Below are 9172 nucleotides of genomic sequence, written 5' to 3'. Positions count from 1 at the left end.
TTTAATTTTATTATGTTATGTACAATGGATTAAGCTTAAATTTTGGGTATTCACACTTCTCATCAGTGCACATTTAAAAAATATAAAAATAATCATTTAATGAAAGAATATTTAATGAAATAACATCACTACACATGTAAAAAATATAAAAATAACACGAATTAAATTTCTAATATTGAAACTACATTTCTCGACACTATTTGAAGGTAGTTCTAATTTGATTGTTTAGAGCCTAGGCTCTATACAAATCGCACTTATTTCTTTCTAGGTTATTTTTATAGGAATGTCTACAGAAAGGTCTTTTATCTTTTGTACAAAGGAGGTTACAATCATTCTCATTTCTTAAGTGGCAAATTGGATTGCTTGGGGTGAGTTACGAAGTTTGAAAATATTTTTTTGGAATCTTGTGTTTATTCAATGCCACATTTACAACCACCCGTTTTGAAATTTACAGGGCAAAAATGATTGTGACCTCCATGTACAAAAGATAAAAGGAAAAATATATCCATGGATCCTATTTTTAGGTTTCTTTTTTTTCTAGACCCATGGTTTTAAAGCCTATCTTCTAATCTTTTAGACCAATTTTTTCATTTTTACCTATCTTTTTTGTCCAAACAAATTAGAAAAATAGCTCTTTTCTAAACCCTCTCTCTGCGTGTTTTATCTTTCTAAACCCCCCTCTTTCTCCACACGTTTCTCTTTCTCTCGACCCCTATGAATCCCCAAACTCCTCTCTCTCTCCTGTACTTCTCCCCTCTCTCTCTCCGTTTGAATCTCCAAACCTCTTTTTCTCCTGTACTTCTCCCCTCTTTCTCTCTCCATGTGAATCTCTAAACCTCTTTCTCCCGTACTTCCCCCAACTCTCGGGGAGCAAGGGTTATTCCTATCAGCCCATTGCAACATGGGCCAGCAGAGCTCATTCCACCATATTGGCCTCTTTTTGGGATACAAGAGAAGGGCTCTGTCTTCGCTGTAGAGTATGAATTTGCGGCAAGATCAAAGCGGCTTGGGAGTTTATGAGCCAATACTGGGGATAGAGTGAAAGAGAGATGGTATTTTGTTCTTTGTTAGAGCAGAGGGAGGGTATTTTACATTTTGGTAGAGGGAAAATGGTATATTCATTTTCTAGAGAAAGAGTGAGTGATTGTGCTTTTGTAGAGAGATACCAAGTGTATGCATGGCTTTTTCATGGAGAGGGAGGTTCTGTGAGTTTTTTGTTTTAGAGAGAGAGAGGGGGATTGTGGGTAAAAAAGAACAATATACTTTTGTTTTAGAGAGGGTTTAGAGAGAGAGAGGGGGATTGTGGGTCAAAAAGAGTAATCGGCATAGAGAGAGGAACTGTGGGTTAAAAAGAGCAGTAGATACTTCATCCCAAGTGAGGTGGCATTGGAGGTTCTAGGGCTCCTCAATCCGTTGAAGCTTGATATCGTGGTCCTTTCGTAATATGAGCATTGAAACATAAACATCTTTGTACTTCTTCTTCCCATCCTTCTTCTTATTTTTATTCTCTCTTTTATTGTTATTGCATTCCTAGTTCTCTTCTTCTCTCTAACTTTCCTCTCTGCTACTCCTCATTCTTTCGATGGACATAGGCCAGCTGCCTGCAAAGAGTAGCTGTGATAACAGTTTCCATCTCTCTGCAAAAACCTTTATCTTAAAAAAGAGAGAGGAGGGGATTTGGGTAAGCACGGGAGAAAGAGAGGGAGAGACCCGCGAGAAAAAGAGAGGGAGAAGGATTTGGAATTGGGTAAATATGGAGGAGAGAGAGAGACCCCGGGATAGAGAGGCAAAGAAAGTTGAGAAAGTAGAGATTTAAGGAGAGAGACACGAGGAGAGGGAGTAGGGTTTTAGACTTTAGAAAATGATATCATTTTAAATTTTTTTGGGCTAAAAGATGAATTAAAAATGGTTAAAATTGTTCTTGGAGGTTAGAAGATACAATAGATAAAATCTCTGTGCCTTAAAATAGATTTTGAAACTTTGGGTCTATGGAGAAGTGAAACTTAAAGCTAGGTCTATAGAGATATTTTCCCAAAAATAAATGATCTCTTTGCAGACAATGCCTATTTGTATCTCATAATAAAATTGAAATATGTATAAGTTAGTCAAGTTTGAATCTGAGTGATTTTAATGCATTTTTTCTTGTACAAGTTGATTTACTGTATTCTATATTCTCTTTATGTGGAGATCAAAGCTCTTTGTTTTATTTTATTGAAAATATTTTTTTTATATATTTTTCATTAGTGCGAGTTTAATAGAGGAATGGATGTCTAAAATTTGGTGTCAAAAAAGTTTATATAAAAAAAATTAAAAATAAAATAGTGTAGAGATGTGACATTGTGATTGGGACAATCTAAGCCCTCCATTAAAAAATTGACGGATGGATAAGGGGGGATAGAACTTCTATGCTGTAAGGGAAACATAAAAAGTTTTCCTTTCTAGTTTTGGATTTATGGAAAAGGGATTGTATACAACGATACTATTTACCTTTTATACAAGGTGGTCACAATTATGTACAACCATCTACCTATGGAAAAGGGATTGTATACAGCTTTTGGTATTTTAGATTTTTTAGTGCATTGCAGTAGCATGAAATGTAAAAGCAATAGGGAAAATATCTCCATACGCATATTTTTAGGTTTCATTTAACAATAGATCTAGGGCTTTAAAAGATATACTGACGTATAAAAATTGTAGATTTTATTTTTTCTAACCACTTGAGTTAATTTAAACTTGTTTTTTTAGGCCAAACAAATCTAAAAAGATATACCTTTTCTAAAAGCCATCCTCCCAAACTTCTAGAGAGATAAGGGCTTCATGGAGGTGATAGGTTACTGGGATGAGAGAGAAAGGTATTTGGAGAAATACGGGAGGAGATAGAGTGAGATATACGGGAAGAGAGAGAAAAAGAGAAGTTTTGAGATATAAGTAAAGATAGATAAAAAAGAAGGGCTTCATGGGGGTGATAGGTCACTGGGATAAGAGAGATAGGTGTTTGGAGAAACACGGGAGGGAAGATAGAAAAAGAGAGAAGTTTGGAGTATATAAGTGAAGAGAGATAAAAAATTGGGTTTAAAAAGAACATATCTTTCTCACCTTTGTCTAGGTTAGAAACTAGGTTTAAAGTGACGAGGGAGTTAGAACGTATCTTTTGAAACCTTTAAGTTTATCAAAAAATAAAACTTAAAAATAAAAGATAAAGAGATATTTTCCCAAAGTAATAATCCATTGATGTCAGGAAACAATATGAAGAGAGAATGGGACGGTTGAAAAGATACGGTCTTGAGTCGGACAATAAGATTTCCATTACCGTTAGGACTACAATATGGCTTCTTTACTTATTCATAGATAAACATGGGGTACACCAAACTTTCAAAATGATGCAACTGAGTTTCGGGTTTAGAAAAGCGGATTGGAGCGGGTGCAACAAATTAATTGTAGGAGCATTGAGATTGAGAGCAACTCCAAACTTGTGGTGGGCTCGATAAAGGATTATGTGATATTTTCATGCAAATACCATAGGAAAGTCTATTCAAAATAAAATGGATTTAAATACAAATAAAATAAAAATAAAAATAAAATAAAATAAATTATGTAAATTCTAAAAATTAATATGAAATCAAATATAAATAAAATAATAAATAAATAAAATAAAGGAAAAGTTTATATAGAGCTGAGGCTCTAAACAATCAAATTAGAGCCTACCACAAAAATTTCACTAGAAAATGTAGTTTTGATGCCCAAATATCTTCAAATTGATTATCTCGACATCAAGATGCATGAACATGAGAAAAAAAGGATTTCAAATTTTTGAAATAGTGTATTTTGTAACGCATTATTGGACTGTCAATTTTTAAGATTTTCAAGTTTTCATAGATTTATCGATCAACACTATTTTTTAAGTTTTAAGCTTTATAAATAAAGATGAAATATATTTTAAAGTTATCACAAAGATTTTCAATATTTATGATAGCTTGAAAATTTATTTTTATCTCTAATTATATAATTTAAGGGAAAATATAGAATGAGATCATTTACCTTTGATACAAAGTGGTCGCAATAATCTTGGCAATTGGATGTGAAATTGGGTGTCGGCAATTACTTTAGTGACTAAGCTTAAACTTCAAAATAAATTTTCTCAAATTTCAAGAAATTATTTGTGGTTTGAAAGATATGATCGATTTATTGAAGGGTGCGCAAGCGTTGTTTTCTGCAACAAAAATTATTTCCATGACTTGGAAGTCAAGATTTTATTTCTATTTTTAACAAAAAAAATTATGACTCACACCATGATGTTATGATGTGGTTTTGAGTCTAGTTTTCAACACAAGAGATTTCAGGAATAAATTCTTTGAGGTTTGAGAGAAACAATTTTTTATTGAGAGATACTCAACCTGATTTTTTGTTGAGAAATTTGCATTGTAATATAAAAAGTCACTAAAGGTAGACTCAATAAATGATGTAATTTAGGGATTGAACTAAGCATTATATTATATTTTTAGTCTATTTCAGTACTTGAAGAGATTTGGAGAGAAACTCTTTATGAGTTGATAGATATCATATTTTTATCATAGGATGTTCATGTTCTATTCTGTAGTAAATTAAAAAATGCGGCATGTTAATACACATCTTTGGATTCCCAATAATGGAGGCCTTTTTAAGGCTCTTTTCAGAGGGGTTTTATAGTGTGTCATACATATAATTTATTATAATAAAACTTCAGAGAGAGGTAATATAGAGCTGGCAAGGTATGACCCACTATATGAAGAATATTTGATCTGGGAACAACAAAAAGAAGAAGAAACACAATATCTATAACAACATCTTGATCTCTTCGAAATTAAGGGATACATAGAGAAACTTGGAGGTAGCAATAAAAGTTAAAGATCAGTGGGAGAATCAAATTTGTGACATGCAAAATCGAAGACCAATATATTCTTCATCAATTATGTGCTCTTCTAACATCGTCAAACAATTGTAAAAGCAATGAATCAAGAAAGCCCAAGTACCACACTACATGGTTTTGAAGTATTAAATATATCACACATTATATGGTAAGGTCAAATAAAGAAAGATGATTCAGATACTTTTTATATGGGGTATATGGACATTAAGTGATACGTGCTAACAAATTTGAAAGAGCCTATTTATGAATGCCATGTGTTATGGTACCTGATTGTGCTAAGAGTACGAACTACTTAAGGTAGTGATACATATAGATATGTGATTTGATCAAGCGCTTTGAGTCCTAAATATGAAACATGAGAGATGAGTATGACTCATTCAAATATGTAAGTACAGAGGGAGTATTCTGATGGAACGCGGTCTTAGTGACCATCCTCCCGATAATGTCTAGTAATATGATGTGTTGCATGTGACGATGATCTCTTCATAAAGTTTCTATATTTGCCAAAAAATAAATTTTTTGTCAAGAATTTGATAACCATTATTTAGTCATGGTTTATTTTAGATAAAATTGTAATATGGACTTTATGACTTGTTTTTGTAACTATAAACATGACTTGGTAGGTGAATACGGTAAAATAAATTTTGAAGACTAAACATATATTATAATATTAAATTTGATATTTTGAGCATGTTAGATCCACTAATTCTTTATGAAAAATTATTTTATACTGTCATACTATTATCTAACCATTGCTTGTGTGTACCAAGTCAATTTTTTTTTGAAAGGGAGAAAACCATTATGCCTTCAAGGTATTTATAAAATTGAGAGAAAAACTGTCATGCATAGGTTTTTAAATATCCATATGCCTTGACTCATGTTTGTAGTTATTTAGAATCCTCAATTAGCTAAGACCTTGAACCATACATAATGTTATAGGAAAACTATATTGTTAGGCTTCCTTAACACATGTTATATTGATTAGATAACTTGGTTGACTAGTGTAGTTGAACCGTTGTGGCTTATAAAGGTTTTGCATATTGTGAAACTAATGGGCATTGAATTACTTATTGCATGAGACTTGCTATGCTACCACATGATATAGACATAAGAACATTGAGAATATATATATTGCATGTGTAATAATTGAGTGGGAGCTGCTACAGTCCCATGTTTTTTTTAACTGCTTAGATATTCGTATATACAGATGCAAGCTATCTCAAAGATTCAGATGATGTGAAGTCTACATCTGGATACGTGTTCATGCTTGGAGGAAAATTACTTATTGGAAATCAAATAAACAGGATGTAGTGGCATTGTCCATCCTAAAGGCAGAATACGTGACGTGCTATTTGGCGGTCAAGGAGGCCGTGTGAATTAAAAAATTTATTAATCGTCTTGACTTTCAATTCATGCGTTGTGAGATAGTGAGGATTTTCTGCTACAACACGCCAGTGATATGCATGTAAAATGGAGCCACGATTCCATAATAACTCCAAGCATATCAAACTAAATATTCCAGTGGGAGAACCTAATGTTTGACAGGCCAGTTAGAACAAACAGACTATAGTGTTGTTCACCTATGGAACCCAGATGTGTGGCGCTGGTTGTATGGCTACAGAAAGAAGTAGCTTGTTTGAAGAACTATTTTAAGCCAATGAAGATACGATCCCATGCGATGAGGATACGTGATGATTTTCTGTGTCAACAGGTTCATGATTCGCGATACGATATGAAAGATAGACTACGACCATTTTCGGGTTGAGATCCGAGCAGCAAAGAGAAAGAGGCGTTGACTCTATGAGTTCTTTTGTGAAAGGATTGATGGCGGTCATGATTAATGGATTGAGATAGATTGTTATTATGAGAGACAGATGGGGATGAGAGAAAGTGAGGAAGAGAGAATGCAAGGCCTTCAAAGGCCAAGTGGGAAATGTTGGGTTTATATGGCCATATGAGAGCTTGTATGAGCATTTTATATTTTAGAATATAAACTTAGTGGGAGTGTGGTCCTTTTAAGGACCATATTAAGCAAATGTAATTTGCTGATACTCGGACTAAGCTCGACGATCTAGGCCATCCAAGGTCTGGAAAATCTAAGATACCTGAGCATAGGGATCTACCGAGAATGGTTTAGTGGGTTATCCCTTGATGAGGTCGGAGTATGCCCAGATGAGAACCAAAGGACTGTGTGGCCCTTGTATGTGATGAATAGCCTTTAGAGGCAGGACTAAAACCTCACATGACATGTACATAGATAGCCGTTTTGAGATTAACAAATGAGGGTGAAGCAGTACATGTGCGAGAAATTACCCTTATGCACCATAGAGTCATGGTTGTATCATGGTCTGGAGGACTATAATTTTTGTCTCTAGGGGAGAACCTGAAATTTATAAATTGAGATTGCATCACTTAGTCTATTGGCTGACTTTGGTGGTCCAATCATGAGCCCCCGCAGTGGACTGTGGGTCATGGGAACTGCTGGGTCAGTTTGAGAAAGCTAGGCGGATCGTGATTCGAAGTTAAAGGTGGAGTGCTCTTATATATTTCTCTATTGCATACTTAAGTAATATTGTGTGTCTTTGAGAGTATGATCTACCTACAAAATTTCAGTATGAGGTCCTAAGGGAATTGAGAGTTATGATTGCAGGGTGTCAGTTTTGACCATACAAAATCCAAAAACTGTCCATTGAGTTCCGTAATTTTTCCCACCTATGATATAATTTTATTTCTTGTTGAATTTTTACTGTCTCATAAAATTGAGTATACTTTTATTAGTATTAGAGCAAGGTTGATATTTGAAGTCATTAGATGTTTTTTCCCTTTATTGAGTCGGAATCAAGCTTGGAAACGTGATGTAAGAAAGCTATTAATCTTTATGGTCAAGTAATACACCTCGGTTAAGAATTATTGAAATATTCAAAACTCCGAGAAAGGAACTTTACAGAATGAGTATTATGTGCTATTTTGGAACAGTTATATGAATACAATAATGACGTATTCTCTTCTCTCTCTTTAAGAATTCTCTCCCCCTACCCTAAAATTTAGCTCTTTTTGGAAAGGGCTTGGATTACCAAAGGGAGGCATGCCCCAATTTTATCTATCTCCAAGTTGCACCATGTTTTGGTGCCACGCATCACCTTTGTTCTTTATGGGTGGCAAAGGGGTGGAACCCCTTGCTAGCAGATCTCTCCCTCTTCATATTCATCTCTCATATATTTAAAATCAAGCTAAGAGGCTTGATCAATATTAAGCCATTGAGTAGATTTTGCCATAGTAGGGAAATCAACATACCGATCATAGATCCTGAGCAGCATCGGAAGGAAGAGACTCGGCGTGGGGTGTACTAAGCCCGACTGAAGTAAGCTCTAGCAATTTTACCTTTTTAAATATCTACTTCGCTTCCCATAAAGCAATAAAATCTAGTTTTGTTTCTTGAATAAAAAATTGTATTTGAAGATGTAGCAATTGAGAACCGATTTTATTTTTATTTTATTTATTTCAAGAGTGGTTCGATTATAATTGGATATTGTAAGTGATCTTGCCGGTGAAGGGGTAAAGGATTTTTTTTATATCTACATCGTGTTTTTTCATAAAGTACTTTCACGTGACACATCCAAGCTACACAATTTCACATCAAATGGTTATAAGGGATTGTGACTGCCTTGCATAAAAGATAAATGATCTTAGTGTATACAATCCCAAAATTTAAAGCTTAAAAAATAGTATCGAGTAGATCTATAAATACTTGAAAATCTTGAAAATTAATGATCCAAAAAAAAAATTACAATTCAAAGCTTGAAATCCAATTTTCTCATGACTATACATCTTAAGTTCGAGATGATCGATTTGACAATTTTGGAGCATCAAAACAACATTCTCTAGTAAATTTTTGATGTGCGGGTTTGTTTGATTGTTAGGCCCATCCTTATATAAACTTTTTCCTCAGATAAATTTCAAAATTTTGATAGTTAGAAAGGGGAATTGAAATGTTTGGTGGACGGTGGAGATCAACCGAAATCCTAATCGAATATCCGAACGATGCTTGATCACCACCGACCATCCTATCCCCTCCCTCCCATGGGTGTTTTGAGTTATTTTGAACTCTTACTTGGACTGACACGAGCGACACCCACATGCGTAGCGTACCCACGAGCTTGAGTGGGCCTACCGACTTGGGAGTCGGGACTAATTGGCTGTCGCCACGTGTCCGTTGATGTTACTTTGTACTCAAGGAACAAAGGCGACCGACTCCCACCCAAAAAC

Source organism: Amborella trichopoda, chromosome 3 (genome assembly GCF_054954075.1).
Source record: "Amborella trichopoda isolate Santa Cruz 75 chromosome 3, AtrichopodaSantaCruz75HAP2 v2.0, whole genome shotgun sequence".
NCBI lineage: Eukaryota > Viridiplantae > Streptophyta > Magnoliopsida > Amborellales > Amborellaceae > Amborella > Amborella trichopoda.
This window is presented reverse-complemented; position numbering follows the sequence as displayed.